A 27,855-nucleotide genomic window follows, 5' to 3' on the forward strand; every position below is an offset into this window, starting at 1 on the left:
TTCGATAGTTAAAAATTAACAGAAACGCGAATTCCTTAGTAACCTGATTTTTTAAATGATTAAATTTCATCTTCGATTTATTTTGTCGTAATTAACGAGATTTCTACCTTTCGGTATTGTGTTCGGGTGAATTGGCCGATTCTGTAAGTGAAATTTTAGAAGGGTAGATAAGTTTAAATTATTAGAAATGTTCTATAATACTATTTTTAAATTTATTATACTATTTATTTCGAGATATACTGTAACATTTTTATGCATCCATAGGTAATTTGAAGATATAAAAATGATTAAAATGATCACACAATTTATAAAAATATAACAAATTTCTCAAATATACCTATATTTAGTACGTAAAATAATTTTCTACTTTTCATTTTTCTAACTGTATTCATTAAAATACGAATTTGCATAAATATCCGCACTGTAGATCTGCTCTTTTAATTAAGCTGCAAGAATTATTTTGTATAGTTAATATATATACACTATATTTATTTCCATAAATTATTTTATATTAATTTTTATATTAATCTATTTCCAAATATATGAAATTGTAGAACCGCAGTAAGAAGAAACAGTTAGTCCCATTATTGCTAGATAATGCTATTATTGCATTATTGCAATATTGCTAGACTAGCAACTGTATTATTGCTAGATGAATACATTTTTCGATTAATGAAGGAAAGTGTCATTTATTACTTCACTGCATAGTATAATTAAATTATATGTTCTCTTTTATGAGTCGACTGCGATTCTTCTAGCTGTTATTTTGAATTGAAGCAGTAAAGTAGGAATGGGATGGAATAATGAGTCATTTTAATTAAAACAGTACGTCTGAGTTAAGTAGAAAGAGCTTGTCTTTTCTAAAGTATCGATGAACTTCATATCGCTTTCGAACATATTCGCTCAATAATTTAATTGAGGCATGAAAAAATTACATTATACTTCGTTGAACCTCTTCAAATAAATTGCTTCGTCAGTCATATGTTACAATCTACTACAACTACACAAATAAAATTTTGTTTCCGACATTCAACAGGGCATTTGTACTAAATATCATCAAGATAAATCCTATTATTTATACACACATGGTCATGCATATATGTATTATGTATGTATATGTATATATATATGTATGTATTATGTTTATTAGACCATAATACTTTCTACGTCTTTTATATTTTCTTATTTTATTACAAGCTAGCTTTCCGTCGGCGCAGTATTTGAATATACAGGGTGCGCCGTTAGAATCCGGACAAAAGAAGTTTTGTGCAGAAAGTTGTTTATTTAAGTCAATACACAAAAACACATGAAAATGTTGTTATATCTCATTTAAAGGGTCCTTGCTGAGAACTTTTATTCTATGTAACCACCCTCTGCCTCTATGACCTGCTCTATTCTTGCTCTAAAGCGCGAGCACGCTGACTTCAACTGGTCGCGTTTAATTGTCGCGAATTCTGACTCGATAGCAGCTCGTAGGGAGTTGACGTTGGGGTGCCTGCATTTATTAGTTTGTCTCTCGATAACGCCCCACACGTAATAGTCCAATGGGTTTAGGTCGGGACTGTTAGGAGGCCAGAAATCTTTCGACCAAAACATGTCCACATTGTCAGAGAGCCAATTTTGAACAAGATGACTTGTGTGAGCAGGTGCGCCATCTTGTTGAAATAAATACGGCCTTCCAGAAGCCGTAATTTCCATCCACGGCTTTATTACTGTCTTCAGGACCTCCAAATAAACCTCCTTTGTGATTCTTTCGCCTTTTTGGAAGAAGTTTTTTTTGAATAATTTCTGGCGTCCTTGTTGATTTTTCCCTAACCTGAACTTTTCTCGCCGGAGAAGGAGAACCCTTCTCGAACCACTCTGAGGCTGCGTATCTCTTAGCAATGTCGTATACCGTCGATCTTGGGTAGCTAAAGAATTTTATAATTTCGACCGGCGTTCTCCCGGCGCGAAGACTTTCTATAATCGCCGCTCTTCTATCGTATTCCGGGTTTTGCTTAACGAGTTCTGTCATTTTGAGGTTATAGAAGACTTATTGACATATTTAACTAACTTCAGAGTCAATCAGCACAAACATCTGAATTCTAATATGGTGGGAACTACAAATTGAATTCTGTCCGAATTCTAACGGCGCACCCTGTATGTTTCTTACCTTCTGTCTGAACGGACTTTGGGAGTTGACTTTCGAAAAACGCTGAAATACGTGTTTGTTTATTTTTAATGACGTGTTTATATGCCGAATTGTATGTGCCCAACTTTAACAATTTGTAAGATATGTGTATCCTTTAAAAAAAATGGGTATCTTTTATCTCTATTTTATTTATGTTTAGGCTGGGCGTTGATGAATGTATCAGTTACTTTCGGATTATATATTATTATATTTATCTATCTATTCTAACTATCTATCTATCTATCTATCTATTTATCTATCTATCTATCTATCTATCTATATATATACAGTGCTGGACAAAAGTATTGGCACAGCAAGATTGTTATGATACAAATGCTTATAACTATTAAACAAATTGATTTAAACAAAAAACTTTTTGACGTATTTATTTATTATCTATCCTAGTTTATTACATAACAAGAGCAACAATATAAATAAAATAATACGCAAAATAATAACAAAAATATATTTTTTGAACATTTTATGGGTGGACAAAACTATTGGCACAGTAGAATATTTACGCTTATAACTAATTACATAATAAACTTCTAATATTTTGTTGGCAGTCCTTTTCTTTTAAGGACTTCCTTTAATCTTCTTAATTATAACACTCGATCAGTGAAACTGGAGACTTCAGTTATTAAACAACAAAAAACCAAGAAAGAGTAATAATGTCTAGAAAAACGAAAGAAACCACAATTGAAGAAAGAAAAATAATATTAAATTTATATAAGATGAATAAATCTTACAACGAAATTGCACAAATCATAAACAGAAGTCGTTTTACTGTGCGTTCAGTCATAAAACGCTTTAAAAGTGAAGAAAATCTAGAGAATCAAATTAGGAGTGGTCGCCCTTCTAAGGTAACAATTCGAGAAAAAAGGAAAATCGTAAATATTGTAAAGAAGGATCCAAAAACTAATTCGACTGAAATTGCTTCGATGTTAAAAGCTGAGTGTGAAAAAGAAGTAAGTACCAAAACTGTACGTAGGGTATTGAAGGATGCCGGTTATTCTGCCCGTGCAGCACGAAGAAAGCCCTACATCAGTAAAATAAACCAAAAGAAAAGAGTGGAATTCGCGAAAGAGTTTGTTACGAAAGATACTGATTTTTGGGAAAAGATCATGTTTTCAGATGAAAGTAAGTTTAATATTTTTAAATCTGACGACAGAATATTAGTATGGCGAAAACCCAACACAGAGATGGACGAACTGAATCTGCAAGCCACCATGAAACATGGGGGTGGTGGTTTAATGGTGTGGGGATGTATGGCATCATCGGGTGTAGGAGAACTTATATTCATTGATGAGATAATGGATAAATATGTATATTTAAATATACTCAAGCAAAATCTTTTGAAAAGTACTCAAAAATTAAACCTCCCCAGGGATTTCTATTTTCAGCAGGATCGAGATCCTAAACATATGGCGTATATTGTTCGTCAGTGGATAATATATAATACTGCCCACACATTAAACACACCACCTCAAAGTCCCGATATGAATCCCATTGAGCACGTGTGGAACGAATTGGAAAAAAGAATTAGGAAACATAATATCACAAGCAAGTCTGAACTGAAGAAAGTTCTTCTGCAGGAATGGAGCAATATTGTACCTGAATTCACTAAAAAATTAGTCCACTCGATGCCCAGAAGATTAAAGGAAGTCCTTAAAAGAAAAGGACTGCCAACAAAATATTAGAAGTTTATTATGTAATTAGTTATAAGCGTAAATATTCTACTGTGCCAATAGTTTTGTCCACCCATAAAATGTTCAAAAAATATATTTTTGTTATTATTTTGCGTATTATTTTATTTATATTGTTGCTCTTGTTATGTAATAAACTAGAATAGATAATAAATAAATACGTCAAAAAGTTTTTTGTTTAAATCAATTTGTTTAGTAGTTATAAGCATTTCTATCATAACAATCATGCTGTGCCAATACTTTTGTCCAGCACTGTATACAGATCTATTATTCTTTTACACTATGCGTGTCTTAAAATGTAAGATATCAAATAAAGTAAAATGTATCCCAATAAATATAACAAGTAGGTGTTCTAACACATAAATAGTTAGAGTGTTAAGTAACGCTTATCTCGCGATCAAGAATCGCCATTCAGAATACATCTCTCGTTGTAACAAACTCCAATCGTCATTCTTTTCAGTTCCAGCATCAGGGAGAATAAGAAAAGGAATGAAGAAAAAAGAAAAAGAAGAAGAACGAAAGAGAGAATCTACGCGAGAGAAACGAAGATCGTTACGGTCCATTAACGCCTGCAAGAAGTTCAATGATCCATCGCAAATGGGACTCTGGTTGGCATTTTCAGCGTAAATATCACGTCAGAGGGAATCCAGCCTGTGATAAATTATTCGGAATAGAAGACAAGGTAAGGATGGCGCATAAGCCTGTCCATTTCGACGATATTTTAATTATCGACTAATTGCGTTAACATTTCGATAATTGCCATTCCTTGCGTCGATCTCGTCGCATTACGTGACTTTTCGCGATCCGAATCGCCAGACCGAATTTATAATTAGCAATGAACTCCCTCAGGCACGTATGGTTTCATTTACGGATCGGCCTGAATGTAGTCCAGATGAGCTGTTATGCTCCATCGCTACGCCAACACAGATTCTGTCCGGATAAACAACGAGCGACGTGATCATTTCTGTCGAAGTATCGTGACATGAATTCGCAGCCATTATCGTGGGATTTCCGTGATTCCACAAACTGTTCTGGGACCTTGTGATTGATTCTCGTTTGGAAAGTTAAGATGAAAGTCATCAAAATCGAAGGGCTGAATCGTTGATGGGTTCATTTGGATTGTTAGAATTTTTGATAGTTTTATGTACTTTTATGAATATCGATGATACTTTATGATAATTCATATAAAAATTTGGCCTGTAAAAGTTGAATGCTCGCATTGTGAAGTGAAGGCATCATGTTTATATTATCTACTATGTAAAAAGGTAGTCTCTAATGTTGGAATACGCAAAGGATTTCCAAATTTTGATTTATTTATCATAGATGTGTAAGACAATATTCTACATCGCATTACATTACATTATATCATTGTAATACTCACTGGTAATAAACATCGTTTATTATATGCATAAGTAAGTTATATAAGTTTTCGCAGTTCAGCGATATCTTTCAGAGTATTTTGTGGGATTAGGATTAGAGTAAAAGATTTTGAGTGGATTATTAGGATCATAATACGTCGTCAATTCCTCTTGTGTGCTTTGAAAGAGTAGACTATTGTGTGGAAATGATACGAGATATATGCTCTTAGTTTTCTTTAAGGTTCTTTTTTAAATATTCGGTTTCTTTACATAAACTATCTCTGGTAACGTCATGCAACATTTTCACGTCGGTAAGGCAAGTACACTTCACCTAAAGCTGTCATTCACACGTTTCTAGTATATCTTCTAGTACTTTTTCTTCAGTCTTGACTTAGTAGAAATTTTTCTTTTGTTCGTATTTTGTATTTTGGAAACTTATCGTTTTTAGACGTCCAGCATGTTTTTTTTTGTTACTGTAGTTTCTTTTTTGATTTTTTGTTTCATGTTGTTTCTTACTATTAAACTCTACTGCTTCTCTTTATTACTTTTTCCATTGTTGGAATTCCTTTTTCACCGTATTTGCGACGTTTTATCGTTGTTGGAATTTTCTCTTTGACGTTTCCTTGTCTTTTAATTTCTGAAATTTCGTTTTTTGGTACTCCCATGTTATTCACTATTGCCTTTTTGCACAATTCTTTAGAAAATCGAAGACTTCTTACTCTAGAAACTCCATAATACCCCTATAGTGGAAGCATTATCTTCCAAATATCGAAATCTTTCAACATACCAATTTTTAATTATGTTATTATAGCGTTCATGAAAATTGCTGAAAAAATTTCCAGAATAATTTGGTAGGCGTCAGAAACAATTTTTAAGAAAATCTATATGCAAGAATATATAAAATATTGAAGGTATAGTACAAAGTAAAGCAATCTTTTACTTAAGCTCAGTTTTTCAACGTTATTTATAAAAATGTGGCATCGTGCAAATATTCACAATCAAGTAATTATGTAATTCTTTATTAATTTTAATCTTCAAATCTTCATCAAGGACTCAAGAAGGGCTTGAGAAGAATAATAAAAGAAAAAATATTTCTTATTCGACGAAGGATGACATGAATAGGATCGATAATATCTAAAAGAGATGTTTGTGCTCCATTCCCTGGTTCAATATTTTGGAAAAGGGCGAAGGTAAATGGATTCCGCGTGATCCGAATCCTCGAGTAATCGTGATCGATCGACTGCTCGCAGCAATGTTAACAACGAATGATAATTCACGCACGTTGCAAGAATTCGATTCCCTTATGCCTTCTTCATGTTTTAATTATATCATCTGATAGCTTCTGCTATAAAATTAGTCAATTAGTGAAAAAACTTGACTCCGCTTGAGAAGACAATGTGGAGATAAACCATCGAAAGAAAATCACTCAAGGAACTTTTTTCTCGACGTCTCTAGCATCTCTTATTTCCTTTGAAATCTTTAAATTCATCTGTATAATCCAGTATATGAAGACTTTCTGCCGATTTTAGATTTTAAATTTTACCGTACACGAGTGTAATAATTATTTAAGAAAATAAGTTCATTGTTCACTCGAATTACCAGTCCATTTTTTGGCCAGAATAACTTCTTTATTTTGGGAATAGCATGGATACACTGTGAAGCTTCTTGGTAAATTGTGTCAACTACTCCCTTCGATCCAGATAGATTCGTTTATATCAGTCACCTCTTACCAATTTTTTCACCTTTATTTTGTCTGTCCTGAGCTAAAAAACTGTCTACCCTTGAATAACCATGAAAACCTGTCTAAAACACGGGCGCCGATGAAATATGGATCATTCAACCTGTGTGCGACACTTCCCAAGAGTATCGAGCATCTCGAAATATATTTCTATTTGGATCCAAGATGAAGCGTGAAGGGCGCAATCTAGGAATGAAATATCATATAGATTTCTTCTGGAAGATTTCATCGAACTTTTCGGTTTCATGTAACTTTTCCCAAATTCCATCAAATTTTATACTTTAATTAATTATAATTTAATTATTAATTTAATTATAATTTATAATTTAATTTAATTTTATACTTTTTTTTTACATTACTCTTTAATAAATTTCGAACAAAATAATCTTATCGTAACTTAAAACAGAATTTTCATATGAGTTTCACTTGTGCCACTTCTCCGCTGATGTATTTTATCCTTCTCTCGTATATTTTAATAATTGGCTATCAATTTCAGGATATTTTGCTAAATTAGGACAGTATTTGTAGGTTTATTTGAACGAATCGAAACCTGCATTGTGCTAATAATTTATCAATGAAGTTTCTATTAAACGATCTGGATCCTTTGATGTATCGCGTACGCGCGCACAACTTTCTTCGGTAATAGTTTATTTTATTTCTAGCCACGCAGTACACGACGCTGTGGTTTAATTGAACAGGGAAAACAAATTTGGTTTCATAGTAAATATTTGTATTGTAGTTTGAAGTCTGTATTTTTATTAGAATAATGTCATGCGGAGATGTTGCCGCAACGTTTATTTAAACTTCATCATTTACTCAGGGGTGAAGATACTCTAAACGATTATTTTTAGCGATGATATTTTTTTTTTCGCCTACGTTAGACATTGAACATATATTTTCTTGAAGTACAAGGGTTTCAATCGCGCAATCCTTAGCTACAAAAATAACCAAGACGCAAATAAACTGCTCTAATTATAATGTTTACCCCCCACTATATGTTTAATGACTAGAAAGAAAAAAGGAAACACATTTCTCCGTGATGTTTTATGCGTGTAAATCGATCTTTTCTTGTTTCACTTTGTTAATCAAAACTTTTTACTATATGATCTTGTTCCTTTCATGTTTCTTTTATTCGTATATATTCGTATACTAATAATTTCTCGATGAATTAACCTAAATAGTGTCTCAACATTGAGACAATTTCTTCGCGTTTTATTTCCATAAAGTCAAGAAAATGGAGCAGTGTTTTAAAAAGAACGACGACACACCGCGATCGAACATCTACCGAAATGCTTTTATGATAATGTGGCGATGTTTAAGAATAAAAAATGGCCAGTGGAGATCATAGGATGGTAAGTTAAACCGCGAATATCGTCTAAGCTTCTTGCACACCAGAAATAGAATCTGGGTTTACAGTAGAGGCAATAGCCTCTTTCAGAATTGAGCGCGGACTGTCAACCCTATCGTGGCTTCGATAGTCTCTTTCTGCTTTCTGCCATTCAGATCGTCTGATTTCCCAGGACGTTGTAATCGAAAGATAAAAAGAGAGACAGAATTCGAAATTAAACCCTGCTCGTGAAATATATTTAGATTCCGCCTCTCGTTTGAATAAATATCCACAGCGATCAAGCAAGTGATAAAAAGTTTAATGAATGCGCGATCGTCGAGCGCAGACGGCATTACTTGAAAGTTTCACGCAAAAGTTTTCAATTTATCGAGAAAAGGAAGGGATTTTCAATGCATAATTATCAGCGATTATCCAAGGTTATCGAGTATGAAGCGATTGTGAGTAATGAGTACGTAATTAGCCATAGATAGGGCAGGGTGGAATTTAAAGGGTGCAAGTTATTGTACTCAATGTAAAATGATTTCTTGATAGCAAACAAAATTCAGTTTTAGTACATGTTGTTCTACTTCAAGAAAACAATTATAGACAGACTTCATCGAATATCCTATTCACAAAAGTAAAATTACTTTATTTAGAGCTGTTTGAATTCGAGTAATCTGACGTTAAGTGGACAGTTAATAGAAAGTAGAAATTATTTTATCTGGCATTTATCGTTCCTTTCACATCAAGAAAACTCAAGTTCACTTGAAAGGAAGGATATTTTAAGACAAGTAAAGTAGTAGCTTTACATTAATACAATTTCAAGCTGCTTTAAATAATTTCGAATTCACATAACTTGGCTAGCTTTAACCTAACGCATAATACCTACTCGTCAGACCGACAAAATTAACATATCAAGATTACTTTCTACAACAAAGGAACGATATCTTCTTTCACGTCCACTAAACAAACACTTGGAACTCGGCCTATTTTCCAGAACAACGAGCGCGGAAGGAAAGAAAATTAATTTTTTATTCGCGTATAAAGAAATCCTCGCACACTCGTTAGGAACGGCTCGATTTTCGAGGCAAAATATTGTCCCCACGGCAATCCCTTGAACAAAGTTCAAAGCGTACTGCCGCTGCAAATTAGTGAACACGGAAGTTTCGTGGCTTTGTATATTCACTCAGTGGTGGCGGTGTTCTTGTTTTCCTCGAGAGACGTTGAAAAGCGTCTAACGCGTGACTCGTTCGCAGGACGAAAACGCGGTTTCACTCCCGGCCAGTCCTAATTAACGCTGCTTTTCGAACGCCACTCTAAAGTCCACAGGGTTAATTAAATCCTGCACGTCGATTGTATTTGTCTCGCGGTTCACTCACTCGTTCGACATGTAACGGTTTGAAGAAAATGAATTTATCGCAAGATCACCCCTTGCTGCGTCGACCCACGACTATAAGGTTGTCTCGAAGCCTGTTCTCGTAATTGCTAAGATAATAAACGGAAGGAATTATGGGCGACGTGGCTCAGAGAGCACAACGCCTTTGCTTTTCACCCATTCGTTCTCGAATATCTTTAATTTAACGAGGGTTCAACAACCAGACAGGTTGACGCCGAGGATTAAACATACCTTTAATCGCGATCAGATATACGATTCTTTCCCTCTTTGAAATCCTCTGACGCGTAACGAATGATAATCATTTCGAATGGAAAAAAAAGTTATTCCAGTATGAAAAATTGTTTGTGTCCTGATTCCCTTTATGCAGCTAATAAATTTGACATACGTATTATAACGGTTGTAGCGTATCTCTCTTTGACTATTTTATTTTGTCAGACTTTTCTTTGGAAGTATTGTTTCGTCTATCATAAAGAGACTAATGTTTTTACGCACTTCGATGAGTTTCTCTTCTTTTATATTAATGTTTAATATATTGTAATTATAATTAGATAGAATTGAGAAACGATGAGAACGTGTTATGAGTTATACATTTCGCTTGTCGTACAGAAAGTGATATTTTATGGGAGCCTCCGTGACGGCTGCAATTTATGAGACCGATGTATGATCGTAATGAATCGACTCGTATTTTCTGAATACGTTTCGTATTTCACGTAAAATGAGGGGAATAAAGAATTCTGGTATCAGACTAGAAATATCTTGATCTGATTTTCTCATTGAAACCAGAGACTTTGTATCTATCCTTATTATTCAGCAATAAGTCGCATGATCAATTCGTAATCATTAGAATAGAATAGAAATTTTATTAGTTTACAATGGCGTATTTTCTTGAATTAGGTATTTATCTCTCTTATTGGTATCTCTCACTTAGAAAATTATCACATTACAACGGACACGTAGCACTTGAAAGAATAGTCAACTTTAAGAATTATGATACAATAGTAGCAAATAATAGTAAGGAATGGGGTTGACAAAATAGGAATTTGTTCAATCACAATCGAATCATTGAGAATCGATTTACTAATCAGTTAATTCATAAGAACAAACCATCGTAATTTTTAATACCTTTTATATTAAAATTTACCTATCGAAAAATCCTTATAGTATAGAGATATATATCCCTGTATATGTCCCCAATAAAATATATCTCTGATAAAAATTTACTGAAATATTGACACATATAAAAATAACATAAATCAAATATAACCTCTTTTCACAATCTTCAATTTTCTCGAAAAAGTTTTCCAATCACGAAAAGCTCTATTAATAGTTAAAAAATAAAATATTAAAAATCCGGATTACCTTCGATTTGCATCTTTTTTGCTGATTTCTATTTTTCAGCCTAGAGATAAATTTCCTCGACCGCGCCGTTCAATAACCCAGTAGGTTGACGACCGGGGTTAAATTCCGTTTAGTTTACAATCGGGAATACGACGCTTCCCGCGTGGTTGCGTTCTCATAACCTTCATTAAATGCGAGGATATATTCGCCATAGATCGTCTTACTGCGGTAAGCTTGCGACGAGGGTTAGGTGTCTCCCCTTGCCTACGTCGTTTATGCCATACCACCCTTTCATCCCTCGAGTAACTTGTTAAAATGTGTAAAAAAGTTAGTTTTTCTCCGTCACCGCTGAAGTCAGTCGTCAAGGAAAAAAAAGATCGGCAAACTCTTCAATCGCGTTTCGTTATGAAATTATCGTAGACAACGTTGTCGCTGCTTAAAGATTAAAATAGAAAATAATGGGGAAACTGTAAGCTTATTGAATTTATAGGCAACGTCGAAGCGAGGGAGCATCTGGTATTTTAACTATGCTTTTAATATTCGACGTTAATTTACGTAATATCGTAATTACTTAGCTTTAAGTATTTTCTTTTTATATACGTAATCGGGCATTTTGCGAATAGTTACTCTTTGACATTTCGGATTAATACGTTTTGTATATCGTTTTACTACTTATAGCACTTTTGTATATCGTATTAAATATTTTACATACTTTATTATAAATATGAGGAATTTTTTTCAATAATCAAATATTTATTGATTTATTATTTTTTAAAATAATCGAGTGTTGTGCAAATAATTCTTTTTGGGGATTTTTAAGAATTTTTAGAGAAATCGTGATATAGGTTGTTCAGAAAATTAAAATATTATTGCACGTGTAACTGCAAATACTATTTGTAAGATTTCTAGAGAATCTGTTAATGTGTATAAAAGTGACATCCAGATAGTTGGCGAAGATTTATTTCTTAAACATTAGTTTCTTTTCGCAGCTAGCGAATTGTATATCTTGTATATCTTTAAAGCAGACATTGTCATGGAACAAGTATCTACATTTTTCTAACCGTAGAGGATCGAGTTTGAAGATTAAAAGTGTTCTTCAAAGTGTCGACTCTCACGACTTGCAAACTATTATAGGCAGAAAAAAAACTTTATGGACAGAACTTTTTTGCTCAATATTCTCCCCAAGGATTTAGAGAGAAGAAATTGATATTACGATAATATTTCGTAATATATATCCTTTAAAGATTTCTCTTTTTATTAATAGTAATTTAAGAAGCAAGCAATATTTATATTCATAAATTAATTTGCGAGATAAATAATACGTATTTCACGTGAGTTATAAAAACGAAATGTTCTTATTTATATGCCTGTTGATGTGCTTAGGTTTATGGGCGTCTCTTATATACCTATCTCTACGAGCATCCGTCAAATTGACGGGTAAACGAAAATACGCCTTTTTTTAAAAGATCGATTTTTCAAATTAAGTCTGAATTGAACAATATTAGGTTTCACGTTTGAATAAATTATTAATAAGTAAAGTCTTTTTTCAAATTATTACGGAAATGATAACAATAATATTAACGGTATAGGGTAATCATATTTATTGAGCACATTTTTTACAAATATGCTGAATTTTGTTTGTGCATTTTTCGCATACAATCTTTTTGCAATATGTACAACAATTATTGCCTCTATCTTTTTTGCAGTAGGCCACTTGGCAACTTTTTCGCACTTCTGACGTTGAAGGTGACGGAAATGAAGCATCTGATCTTTGACAAAATATGAACTCCTTTCTGGATATTTTCGATCCGGTGCACTCTTTACATAATATCCACGTGTTTATCGCTGCCAAATCTAAAATATTGAAAAATACTTGAAGGGGCCATCGGAAACTCCCTGCTTTCACACTATATTTGCGTGCCATCTGGTCAACGACGTCCACACCAAACTTTGTTTTATTATAAAAAGCAATGGTTTCTGGAACACATTTATAATTGTCTTCTACTTGTATACCTGTATGTTTGGTGCTTAGAAGGAGGACTTTTACGTTAGGTTTACTTTTATACACAGTAAACGTGCAGTTTTCTGATTTATATAAATTTGAGGAAAACAAAGTCATCTTGTCCTTTTTTCCGTTAAGCATCGAGTTTCATCTTTCCCTATATAAGGGAAACCATTCAAAATATATTTTTTTTTGGATGTCAACTGCTAACCAAAACTTAATGCCAAATTTATGAGGCTTATTCGGTATATATTGCGTAAATCTGCATGGGGCTTTCGTTGGAAATAATTGTTCATCTATTAAGATATTTTCATATGGCTTATAACAAGCCCGGCTATTACTTATAAATCTGTTCCATATTTCGGATATCAGCGCAAATTTATCTGTTTGTAATCTTTCGGAGGCTTTCAATGATCTCGCTTCATATGCGTCTCGAGCATATAGAATTCCTAGAAAACTACGCAACTCAGTGATTGTTCAGTCTTTTTTCAAAATTCGATACGCCTCGGTTTCAGTACAATCTTTCATGTGTTCCATTATGTGTCTGTCAATTATCAATTCGAAAGCACTAGTTACACAACCCGACATAATATTTATCTTAGAATAGCCAGTAGGCTCTGCGATATCCTTGAATATCATACGAACGGGCGTCCTACTCCTAGATCCGCCTACTTTCAGTTTTATGCACTGTGTCCCGTCAATTGCAATTTCAATTTCACCTATTACATTTTGGAATGTGCTTGTAATGCTCATCCTTCCATCCTCGGAGGCAGAACTAGAAAGAATACGCATCCTTTTCTTGTTATAACGCACTCTCAACAAGTGTTCCTCTTCACTATCCGAAAATCCCTCTATCTCTCCACTTTCAATGTATTCAGAACTTTCACTGTCAGCTTCGCTTTGGCCTAATTCATACTGATCTTCTTCGGAGGTATCCTTAGAACAATCTTCATTGATGTTGACAATTTTGTTCAATATCTTATTATATCTCCTGGATTTACTCATGATTGCTAGAAAAAGAGGATTGGTCAAAATAAGAAAATAATACTGTGCCCAAATTCAATTATCTTATTGTAAATACTTACAATAAGCGGAGAAAATAATGGGAAATGTCCACAATAACAAACTTTTGCACACTGTCTTTGAAAAACGGATTGTTTATGAAATCAGCTAGCCCATCAATTTGACAGGTTTCGTAGAAGTAGGTATACTACGTACAGATTTCAAAAATTATAAAGCCTAGGAAAAAATAATTGTGTGTATAAATTCTTTAGATGAAATGATTAATTTACGATGCAAAATGCTTAAAATTAATGCTATGGTTTTTGGGATATTTCATTTCGAAGTTTAAAATCCGTCAAATTGACGGGTCCCGTAAACCTAGTGTTCAGAACATTGGTCCGCTATCTTTATAAGTTTCCACTCTAACGAGATAAAATCAGCACGAAGAATTACGAAGAAGATTGAAAGGAAGCACGAAAAATGAAACGATTCACGCTGAAAGAACCATGATCGTCGATTGAATGATAAAATTAGAATTTCCTCTTGTATCTTGCTTCTTCTGGTTCCGCTTATCTCAACCGTTGAAAAGATCACTTTGGCAGCCTCTTTCTCGAGCCGTTCGAGCATTCGCGTTTCCGCGAGCCTTCTTATATCTTGGGAGAGGGGCTGTTTACTCGGCCGCGAAGCCTAGCAGACAAAGCTATCGATTGCTGGTCGACTACGTGTCGTTAAATACGACACACCGGGTTTGGCTCGAGCTTGATAAGCTGACAACTCCTTGTCAAAGGCGGTGACGGAGCGCGATGAGGGCTCCCTTTGAGTCTAGGATGCAGATCCATGTATCTGTGTCCTGTGTATATCGGAGGAAAATACGGTGTTTAAGGTGGGTGCACATTGCACATGTGCAACGTCTTCAGCGAGGTTCAGCGATTCTTTTGTGTTCATTATGTTCTGTTCTGTTCACTGTGATATCAGATTTTAGGTCACAATGCGGAATTTCAAATTACAATTGTATATCTTCTAGATATATATTTTGTTTTTTGGTTTCTTGAATTGGATGAATTTTGTATTTGGAATGCTAGGATGCCCTTAGACGATCAATAATATTGTCAATATAATATCGTCAACAATATTCTCACCGAAAATGCGGTTTGTTAATAAATATTGACAATCTTCTATTGACAATATATATTGATCCTTCTAGTTCAGAACCTTCAAATATTGACAAATATCGTAATATATATATATCAGACTATCAATATTTAAGTTATATATATATTAAAGACTGATAGTCTGAGCGCACTCTTAGAATTCTGATCTTGAAGTTTTACATTACTATCATATATCGGATTTGAAGTTTATATTTAACGATAGTTAATATTTTTTTATTACGTTTATATTTAATACTTCTGAATTTTGCCATCTCAAGTTCTGTATTCATTATTTATAAGTTATTTGTTATTTAGTATTTATCTTCGAAATGTGCTCCTCTGAGTTTGATGAAGTATTCCTGTATCTTCACGGAGTGATCTGTGGAGTTTATTGTGCGATTTTATCAAGTAATACAGTAATTAAAGATGGGCAATTTTGTTGTTATTTTAATCTGGTTTGCTAGTGATTTCAAAAGCTAACTTATATAATCACAAAGATGTAAACCCCACATCTCAAAGATTGAACAAAAAACACAATCAGTGGAAATGTCAACCCACCGAAAGTTCCCTCAACTCTGCCCCAATCAAACGCAGATTGCAATATAGGGATTGGTTAAAAATTGTGGTTTCTGAGAACCACCGCGACGGACTTTGGCTCGCGTATTATGTACACGTGCAGCTGTGACCTGATTTATAAACTTTTTATGATCACATTTGTTTCATGCACGGAAACAGACTTTCGTTTCTTTTCATAATTTTGTTCCATTTGCTGTTATGCTTGTTGTCCAAGCGCATAGCAGAAACATGTGTTAGATATTTTCAGCAGCGTTGAAACCAGCCTGAAATAAGCTTTGGACCGTCTCGATATCACTAATATTCTCGTAATATAGCCGAACATAACTTTCAGATCGGAAGTTCGGCAAAGTTAACGGCAGAACGACCTACCGTGAACTTTACATCGTTTCACCCGAGTTATCCGACTGTCTCAGGTTTCCGTCAACCAACTTCCATTGAATTCTCACAAACTGTCCTCTATTCTACCTTGTATTGGTGGTCCTTTGGGTGATTTTGCCACAATGATTTATTCTTCTCTTGACTAGTCGCCTTGTAATTGCTGGATTTGTGTCTCACTGAGAAAGTCACGTGTGTTTTTGTTTTCATGTGTCGTTCTTGTATAAAGTGTAAGAAGAGGCAATGTGCATATTTTTACAACTGAGTCGCTGAGAAGCCATAATTCATTCCATAAATTAAAATGCATAGCGAGATTTTAATTACAATCATCGTTCTGTGTAATTCTTTTTGGAATTGATGTCTATTTGTTGCTACTTTTTTATAAGAAATTTATGAAAACAAGATCTCTTCTTGTAGATGATGAATATTTATTACGTCTTCGGATAACATAAAATTAATAATTCTATGAAGAATGAAACTGATCAATTTGGGCCTTGACAGGATTTAAAATTGTAATTTAGTTTCTGAATATAATGTCAATCTTTTTAGTCATCAATAAAATGTATAATATAAGATAGATATAAAACTTTATTTTTTGTAAATCTTCCAATTTCACAATTTAGGTACATGATTAGTAAATTTCATAATTTAGATAGATGTTCAATTTACAAAGAGCAAATGATTTGTTTTTATCTTTATTTCATTTTTTGGAAAAAGATGGTACAAATATTAGTAAGTTCAAAAATGAAGAAAATTTGTAAAAACAATATGTACTTGTTAATTACATTTTTCTTTATATTCCACGAAACCTTATATAATTTTCTGCTTTCCACGAAATCTTCTCAATTTTACATTCTACTTCGCTGATCCTCTTTATCCTTACAGAACAAAATTGTTATCGTGCTCGGGACAAAATGTCTTAGCTAAATTCTCAAGAATTTTCATGCTCTAAATGTTAAGTCCAGGGCAAAAACATATCGAGCAGTCTGTATAGCCATTCGTCTTATAGATTTCTCGAAAGTCAGTGGAGAATAAAGAAGGGAAACGTGTCTCTCCTGTAGGGGAAACACGAGTAGAATCGAGTTTGCGTTACACGGCTGTGTATATAGAAGGATACACGAGGTCTTCACGGGGCTCGCGATTGAAAATCCTCGACCACTACGGAAACGATTTTTCTCTGTTTCTTTACGACCCTATTCTTAGGGTGAACAATTTACCAGGGTTTTATCACTTCCTTTATTTTCCTTAATATCTCTTTCGTTCGGTCCTTTTCTAACAATAAAGGAATATGGAAAGAATAAAAGATTTTCATTTATAGTTATGACTTTGCAATAATTATCGTAGTTGAATTTTGTTAGTACGCTGAGAGAAGTAATTTTCCGAATCTCTGGGTCTTTATTTAATACTTCTTAATCGTTTCCTTTTTAATGATTTTTTTAAAACGAAGGAATATTAAAAGAAAATTTCTTATAATCAAACATTACTTCTTTCTTAATAAATTTATGAAATAGATTATCTAATAGAGCTTTATCTCGTAACTATACATTTTCATCGATGCGATAGAATCTGAGGCGTTGAAACATTTAACGAATGATTGTATAGAGATAAATTGTGGGAAGAATCAAAGTATACATAGCATGAAGACGTTAGTAGAGGCAATATGCAAAAAGATGTACGCTCTTGATATAAGTTATTACTGCAGATATCGAGATTTGTTTTTCTAATTAAATAAGTCAGCTAATTATTTAATATATAATTAGATAATTTTGGAAGGGGGAGTTCTACAGGAACTATCTTTTTTTCTCAATTTCTTTTATGAAGTTAAAGTACTACACAACTACTTCTCCCTCGAGATGTAAGAGAGCAATGAAATAATTCTTTTTGTCTCTACATGTTTACAAAAAAAGATCATGTAGAATTACAATTTCCTCATTTTCTTATTTCTGTCTAGTTACTTCTTATCGTTATTACTGTTATGGTCAAGATTTGTTTCGCAGCGATCAAGTAGCTATCGAATAACGTTATGTAGTTGTACGACTGATAAGGAGAGTACCAGTCATTTTTGACGACCAACCTTATTATTTCCTTCTAAAGAATCAGTGGTTGAATGCAGCTTTCTTTATTCAAAGTTTCCCGTGGGTGATGCAATACCGTATCGAATGAAGCGTGTGCACAGTTAAAACGATTGCGACCGCACGTGCAATTTCCGTGCTTTCTTCACCCTATTTTTATAGACCTCGCGGATGGTTTCGCGACACGTGTTCGCCCTCCTTACGACACGCAAGCTGGAACAAACACGCGTGGAACTGCTCGAGTAACGGAGAAAAATTGACGTCGTCCCGGCGATCCCTTTGGCCATCGTGTTGGACGTAAATTACATTCATTGAAATAGACGTTTGGTCGTGTGTATTTGGCGAGCACGTGCAATGTTATCTGTTTTTTTTTTTTTTTAACTTTAGCATGAAACGAGTTGCTATTCGTTCGTAAATTAAGTTTGTTAATTACATTTCACATCTTGTAAAATACTTTTTGCTGATTAAAATTGATACTGCCGTTGATTTAAATATTAATAACACTAGTGTTTTTAGAACTTTTTGTAGAAGTTTGTCGTGCAGTTTTCAACTAATTTTATGGTAAATTAAATTAGGCAAACTGGTAAATTATATATTATACTTTATAAAAATGTCTTTTATATGAAGGAAAATTTGAAATTAAATATGGTGTTAATCAAATATTAGTGGTTTTGGAATATGTATTTTCACTGTCCTAAATATTTCAAAAATATTGATTATGATAATATTATAAAGATGATATACTAGATAAGGTGTGCCGTGCCTTTTGATTTACGACTTATTTTTAGGAATCTTATTTCCCTCGGACTACAAGTTGTTTCCCTTTCTTTAGATTGTTATAGTACAGTGTTTACTTGTAGAAACTAAAAATAAATGACGTAATGATCAAGAAATTGCAGACAGACGTGTCATATTTCTGTCCCGTAATATTCATTTGGTGTTATTTGGAAATCTTTTACTAAGCACATAGTAGAAGAGTTTCAGAACTTTTAATTTGGAAGCGATAAAAATACCTCGGTTAGCAAAATTAAAATGGTAAAGATAGAATTGATTATATTTAAAAATAATATAATTAATATAATTAAAACAATATAAAATAATATGTAAAAAAATACAATCTATTTTTCTAGAAAATTTCTTTTAAATTAATAATACTTATGAAAATGAGCCGTAATCATATTCCTTCTCTTATATCCCTTAGAATGCTCATTCTTCATTACTACAAAACTACTTTAATTTTGTTTTAATTATTCAAAAAATCGCCGTATATAAAAAATTCGTTCGTTTAATATTTCCTTATCCATAATTATTATTCTAATATTTTTCATGTGTCTTCGTCAAGAAATTTAAGACCATTTGCGAGTAATTCAAGTACGTGTAAGGTTTTTGATGGAATATTTTACACAACACAAATTACTATTTATTGAGAAAACGACTCAGCTTTCGTTTATTAATGAGTTTGCTCAACTCTATTCGCTTATCGGGCGGAATTGATCATTCTTATAGTGGTGTACGTGTTTCGAATACGTTTTCACGGTTGAAGCTGAGTAAACATCATCGATACAGTTGGAGAACAGAACTCGCGTATATATGCTTAGCTATGTTAGTAGATTTTAACGGAGTTATTAAAAATGGACGAATGAAACTCGAATAAAATATATATACGTACTATTGTATAATAGTGTACGTGAAATGTGTAACATTCAAAATATGGAATTTATTGCGATAATATATAGTAACAATTTGTTGCTGCATTAAAGCAATATACATTTCAGAAAATTTTTCACACGAAATTATAGTTAAATTTATTTGAATGCTCTAACATGAGTAACTTATGGTACTTATATATTTGCACAAAAGCAACTAATTCATGGTAATAAATTTGAAAGATGAATTCTGGCTATTAATCTCGAATTTTTTCCTGAATTTCAATGTTATAGACATAAGGTGCTAGGAAGGTAAAGTTGCTATATTTTGTGCAGCTACAGAATCAAATATTTTTTCTACTTTACTCATTAACTATATTTTAGCAAACAGAGATTGTCTTCTATATTTTATGTATAAAATATATCCTAATTTACAAACCCTAATCCTAAAAAGAAAAATTATTTCTCTTCAATACTATTACAAATTTTACTAGTCAACATATGATCTCTAAAATAAAGTCAAATGAATCATTCATCCATTTTTACCTCCGATCCTCTATGTGTATATATATATATGGAAACTTATTTTCGATACCGATATATAACATATTTTGAGAAGATATGGTTCGTGAAATAAAGAAGAGTCGACCGATAAACAAATTTTATTTCTGACCCAACTAACCTTTACCCAGAGATGCGATGAATATTAGCGTCTCAAACACATTTCCTTCGCTTAAATACTATTTTCTCTCGACTTGTAACAACACGTCGACGGCCAAATACCATTTAAAAGTAATACCATTTAAAATCCATTTTTCCGTAAAGATATGTAAGTGGTAGGTGGCACGCTATAAGACAGAGACGAGCGGAAGATAAAATTTAATGTTACGATAAAGAGAAGGCGGGTACAGTGGTATTGTCGTGCATGTATCTAATCGCCAGGCAACCTTCGGCCTAGATTAACAATCCATTATGCACATTTCCTCTTTCTGACAGTTTCTCCGCGGCAACTAACTCGGTTGACAAATTGCAACGCGCGCGAACCCTCAACGAGATTCATTTCGAATAGCTTTTATCTCTTGTGATTGAACGAGAGTTCGACGATTTAACAGGGAGATTACGGGCACTACCTACTACTTCTACCAACCAGAGCAGATAAGATTCAACGAATTTGAATTCTCAATGGATTTTCTCCCTCTAACTTGAGGTAAATTCGTTTCGCCCTGTTTTAGAGAATCCGAGCGTTTTTAAACAATAAATTATGACGGATCCTAGGAGTACTCCGTGAAAATTAAATTTAGGCGTGGAGTGAAGTTGGAGCAAGTAGGTTTACGTAGCTTTTGCACGTTCAGTAAAATTGGAGGTGTAATTCGCTTTCATTTATTAGTTGGTTTATTAGGAAGTTAAATATACAAAAAAATTGATTCGTGAACATTTTAGGTAATTGAGTGATTGTGCAAATTCTTTAGAAAATAGATTTAAAATAAAAAATTTGAAGTAGAAAATTGTTAATTATTCAGCCATTTATCAATGAAAAAATGTTTTCTCTTTCATGTGGGTGATCGAAGTTTTAGATTTGGGATGTCTAGAATAAAATATTGCTTGCGTGTATTGTTTATTGCTAAAAAGCTGATAAAAACAGCCTTACTTGTCAAATAATATATTATTGTTCGGTAGAATTATACTGATAAATAACTCATTTTTATACTTAACTTTTTTAGATTTTTAAATATATTGCTCTTCTAACAAACTGACCGTATAATTTATATTTAGTAGGTAACCTTTTGTTCGGAGAAGTAAAACTGAAGTTGGAGTTTGAACTAAACTTCGTCACAAGTACAATTTGCCTTTATTGAATCGGTACTACATGTAATCCGTGCCATAGTACGAAGTTACAGCACAAAGGATTAAAATTATCGTAGGAGTAAAACGCGCAGGAAATTGTAAACACAGAGATTGCGTAGTCAATGATTCTCTTTAAATCAAAGTTATTTGAAGAAGAAGAAGAAAAAAGAATTAATATTGGCATAAGGTTACCAATACCAATGATATTATATTAATTCCACTGATCCGCAAAAAAATTGCAAACAACATTACGGTAACATTTATATAAAACATGGAACACCATAAAATCAACGAAAAAGGTAATCTCGGAAAAATCTTGGCAGTGTCAAAATCGATTTACGATATTCGGGGCGATTTATTAGATCCTCGATTCTAAGCTTGTCGTAGAATTGACAGATGCGCATAAATATTAATGGACGTCCAAGGGGATGGGAACGACGAATTGCGCGGTGACGTAATACAGAGGGGGATTTCGAGAGTCAGACTGAAGGGCGGACTTTCGTTGAATATTTTAACTGTCTTCCGTAGGATCGCTTAATTAGTAAACACGATAGACTGAGGAAAAGGGGAATAAGGTACGATCGATGTAGAGATACATCGAGTACGTTAAAATCCTATTGACTAGAATAACAAGAGAAAAGTTATAAAAAGAAGTCGAAAGAAAGTGCTGGAATATACTCTGAGACTCTGACGAATATCTCCTAAGAATGAATCTTCGACTCGATACTGTTCATTTGTCAGGAGGATGTCGATAAAATTGCATAGAAGTCACCAATTTACGGAAGAAACGCCGACGGAATTATTGAATTCTATTTCGACGAACGCTACACGTTAGAAACCGTAGGAAAAAACGTGGTTTCAACGCCTTCTGCGCGAAATTTCTTCTATATTCGATGAGAAATTTGTCGCCATTTTTTTTGAAAGACGTCAAGAACCTAAGCTTGAATTTATCAGAGCAGGAAGGGAGAGAGAAATAAATTAAGAGAAAGAACGAATTAATAGGCATACAACTAGAGGAAGAAAATTGAGTGGAAAATGAGAAGTCGTAGTTGGTCGAGATACAGCGGTGAACAGTGTTGGATGTTGGATCACTGAAAAAGTTGAGCAACTTTTATTTGTTGAGTAAAATTGAGAATATTTTAATAAGACTGTCTTCATTTTGATCTTCTGAGAATTTTCAACTTCAAGTATTCGTATCTTACTTAATTAATCGGTACGTCCCTTGTCTAAGATTAAATAATAGTAAAATGGTAGAAGATAGAAAGTTTGACGAGAATTTTAACAATGTGCTTCGAGTCTAGTTCGTCCTTCATTTTTTCTATGGTATCCTCTTTTTTTTTATTAATACTGTGAGCGACCACGTGAACGAGAATCGATCGTGTTGCTTCCGATAATTTAAATAGCAATTAGACGAATGCGCGAATTGATTGGAGTTCTTCTTCCCTTAAGTTTCTTCCCGTAATTGGGTGAGTCGCGATCGATACAGTTTTTTTTCTTTTCACAGCCTTGTCAATAATTACACGAACGTGTATCAGCAGGAACGATTTCCGTTGATTTCATTGTCGTATCGTTACACAAACGCGTCGCGATTATTGCAAACCACGTTTGGGTAATTCCCGTACATAATTACACGAAACGCTCTGATGTAATAGAACGTCACGATAATTGATAGCGTTAAACGTCGCATTAGATTTAAGATACCGTAAACATACAATAGGAAGATTTATCGAATTCGAGTTTATCCACGGCAACAAATGTTAATACGTGTAACGATATATTGACTCATAAGGTGTTTTAATGTGGATCGAAATGATTGTCGTAAATGTCGTGGAATTTATAGTTAAAAATGTTGCACAAGATAATTGTACGCTGTTGTGCACTTGTTCACGCTTGTGTTAAAGTGTAGAGTCAGTTATATGCACAATATTAAGATTGGCAATATATAATCTTATTAACAATCTAAGTAACGATATATTAGTTGACAAAGTGTTTTAATGTATCTTTATACTATTGTCATAAATGTTACACGAAATAGTTAATTTCATATCAAACTATACTACACTTATTTCAAGATTCAGAATCAGTTACACGTACAAAGAAATTAATTTTGAAATTGACGCGAAAAATGTAATAGTCACTTACGGACAATTTCTGTATATACTTATTCAGATTAAGATAAATTTCTAATTTTATCTTCACGAACACGAACGTTTGTAAAACTTGTACCCAACAATTTACAAAAAAGCCCTAACATTTGTTATCCGTCCTCTTTACTCTGTCATTACATCCACTTCACAATTACCTTCTATTATTTCCTCATAGAAATATTACCTATTTGACATACCACTTGATTAGATCTAAAAATAACTAATCTTTCTATTTGAAACTCCTCGTTAAATGACGAATTATATCTCTTAAAAAAAAAAAAAAAGAAGAGAGAGAAAACACTTCTAAAACTCACCATTGGTCGAGGGCCGCAATACGGACGTTCACGGTCGCTCGTTGTTCGAAGTTCAAGGAACGTCCGCGGTAGTTTGTGGCAACGAACGAAAGAGAAAAAGTCGTTTATCAATCACTTACACAACTTCCGTGATCGCAGCTCTCACTCCGAATGTTGTTGTTTATGTTGCGGTTACACAGTCGAGCGATGGGATTCGACACACATAGGGGACCGTTGTTTCGCGGTTGGACGAAACGCGTACGATGGAGTGCGTCGCGACGCCGCGTGCTGACTGAAGCCGTCGTTTTTCCTTCTGGGACCACAGAATCGCGAGGAGGGGGTCGGGTGCGTCTACCGGCGCTGGACGCCAACCACCCCTCCCCCCACTTCCATGTTTTCCGACCCCTTTATCCGAGCTAGGCGCAGTCTACCCCTACTATGCTACCCCTACTGGCGCGAATTCAGATCCACGTGGTGCGCAATCGTCGACCGGTCGACGCTCGTAACTCGTCGAAACGTACTGTCTGCTTTACTTTTCTCTTTCAGCAGAGGATTCTGCTTTCCTTAGTTAAGAAATAGTATCGTTGGATTATAGATAACTATAACACAGTAGAACCTCTGTTATCCGAATTAATTAAACGGTGTTCGGATAAAAAAATTTTCGGATAATAGGGAAGGTTCCCGATGTGCATCTTCATGTATGAATTTTAGAAAAGAAACATAAATATTAATAACAATACAAGTAATGGAATTAAATATGATTCGATTAAAGATTTATGAGTGACAAATCTCTTCAGCTGCTAAATCACACGACTTTTTCAGCAGATTCAATTCGCTACAGTTACAAAACTTTTATTCCTCTTACCATCTTAACTCTATTTAAAAAGTTTCAAATACTTCAAAATGTCGAGGAATATAATTACTGCTATTATATCCGTCTCAATTTATTATTCGAAGCACACATAACATTAGTATCATGATTAATTGAAGGAGATTTATTACATTGAAACCACTCTACCGCGTCGGTGTTATCACAGTCATCGAATCCTGGTATTGTATTCAATGCAGAAAGAGTCTCTTCTACATCGTAATATTAACTTCTATTTCTTCCTGTATGGTGTCTTCAGTGTATTTCCCTAGCTTTTTTCACGCTCTTTTTAGTGTTACACATTTAAAGTCCACTCCAGCATATACCACTACATAACAAGAATTATTTAAATCTAATCGGTGATAAAGCTATTTCCTCTTTTCGCTAGTAGTATCGTTGATCGTTAATGCGAAACGTATTCGGATAATAGAGAGTTCGAATAATAGGGATTCGTATAATCGAGGTTTTACTGTGTTAGTTTATGTCAGATTATTAAAATTTAGAGTATTTACTTTGATTTTGTATTTTGTATTTTGCGTTCTTCGTGATAGGGATCAGTAGTAAAATTAAATTACTTATTCCAAAATTATGATTCCTGATTGCTTTCATTGAAGTTAGGTGTTAAAATGTCTGATTTAGCATTTTTGTCATTTTTCAAAGGTTTATATTGAAATATCTGAAGTTCTCCGTATTTTTTAGTTTTCGTTCAGAGGCCATGCTATTGAATAAAATAATATAAATCTAAATTCATAGAGAACTAAAAATTACAGAATTATTTTTTAAAATTTATCTCGGAATTTACAAAGATTTATGCTGTTTCCTTGCAACATATAAAATGGAAATAAGACTTTTGTTTAAGATGTTGAGATATTGTTTTTCTTTTTGATTATGTTATATTAAAATGAACCCTTTTAAAATTTATCCTAAAATATATCTATTGAATAATGCCAAAGTCAGAAAATCAATATAATTGTATTTATCAGAGTTTTCCCTTTAACTTTCATATATAATATTTCAAATATTTCAAACTGAATGTAGAAAAACAAGACAAAGGTAAAAAAAAAAAATAATAAAACTTTTAGTATTCTGTGATGTTCTAAAGATTTAGATCGGATATTTTAATCAAAGACGACAGTATTACATGAATGTTTACACAGAGGATATTGACTCTGGGTGGGGTTTATGTTTGTTCTATATAAATGTGTGATAGAAATGAAAAGGAATAAAGTTTTTGGAGGGATGTTGGTGTGAATGTTAATGTGCAAGGAAGAGAGATCTTAGGGTGTTAGAGTCTTCGAAGAGCTATCTATTGTGAGACGCTTTAAGGCAAAAGAAGAACACTGGAATTATTATGTTCATATATTATTACATATCATTAGGATATACATATTATGTTTCGGAGGAACGTAAATTGTTTTGTGGATGAGGACAGTGGTGATGACGTATCTCTCCTTTTACGTTAATTCTTTAGAATATCATTATTTCGTTTTACTAGTCAGAACCTTGTTTAACACCAAACATTGCAAGGATGAACTAAATTAAAACATACAAGCCACCCTTCAATGATGTCAAAAAATCCACTCGAACAACAACCCTTTAATTCTATGCCTTTAATCCACAAATCCGAAACTTCACAATAACATAACACCAATCAACAAACAATTATATAAATATACAAGCTGCCTCTCAATGAAATCAAGTGTGTCACCCAAAAAGCAACCCTGTAATTCTACGAATTTTCTTGATCAAACAAATTCTAAACTGCACATGATATAATATGAGTTAACAAACAAACAGAAAAGAAGAAAGATCCAAACCGAGATTAAAAAGCCAAACCGAGAGGCATAAGCCACCCTCAAACCTCCGAAACCACCCTCAAACCATGAAAAGGAAAAGAAGAAAGAAACCTAACCTAAAGGAACTAAATTAAGACACACAAGTCACCCTCGACGACGCAGAGCGTGTTATTCCCTGCTACATCAACTGTTTTTTGCGAAACCGCGGAACACCGTTTCAGACTTTCGTTACGGAGATAGGTTGAAAAGCTGTGGCTCTTGTCGCATTGTGCGCCGTCGAAGCGGGAAACGTTGCGCCCTTCGTCGACCATGCAACCGACGACGATCGATCGGTGCACCGTAGTCTATGTGCAACGAAGATAACGCTTTGCTACGACATCGTCGAACGAACGAGGATGGTAGAATACGCGCCTCGAAGGGGGCGAGGAAACCAGCGAGCGGAATACCGCTCGTAAATATCGGTGCTGAGTTCACGGGCTGTGACGGAGGTCAAGTGCTTGGCCATGGCTGCAGTCATTGGATAGTTTGAGGGCCACTGGACCACTGTACTCCCTTGTTCACTAGGAAATCGCACACGCTCTTCCTGCAATTTCGTGAGTGCGTCGCTCCGCCCAGCTGGGTTATTTGTATCTACTACATACGCGCTGATAAATTCACGGAGAATTTTTGACCGGAAACATCGCGCGATCAACTTGCTGCGGTAAATTGTCGAGACTGGAATTGAGGGTCATAGGGAGAAGAATACGATCGCTTTCTATTTATTTATTCGTTTATTCCGCAGCGGTTGTAAATGCCGAACATTGAACTTCGGCTAACGGATAGTTGGATTGGGCCTTCGGGTTTACTTTGATTTCGCTGTTTGTGTTTCGCGGATTTTACGAAATGGGAACTTTTATGCTGTTTTTGTGATCTTTTCGGATGTGTTTATAAATATTAATACTGCTTTGTTTTATTTTATTTGGTATCGTCTGCGGAAATGGTTGTATTGTATTTTGTGTTGTATTTTAATAGTAAAACTATCAGTGTGGTTAAAATGAACAATTTCTATG

At 33.9% G+C, this 27,855-nt stretch overlaps 1 long non-coding RNA gene across 1 annotated transcript in view; it reads right to left on the reverse strand.

Annotated features, from left to right (window-relative positions):
• LOC132912417 (uncharacterized) overlaps window positions 1-24,482 on the reverse strand; it is a 104,232-nt gene extending 79,750 nt beyond the window's left edge. The window contains exon 1 of the long non-coding RNA XR_009659205.1: window positions 24,164-24,482. This is a non-coding gene — a long non-coding RNA (uncharacterized LOC132912417). The remainder of the gene's footprint in view (window positions 1-24,163) is intronic.
• Window positions 24,483-27,855: the final 3,373 nt, after the last annotated feature.

This window comes from Bombus pascuorum, chromosome 12 (assembly GCF_905332965.1).
Source record: "Bombus pascuorum chromosome 12, iyBomPasc1.1, whole genome shotgun sequence".
Taxonomy (NCBI): Eukaryota; Metazoa; Arthropoda; class Insecta; order Hymenoptera; family Apidae; genus Bombus; species Bombus pascuorum.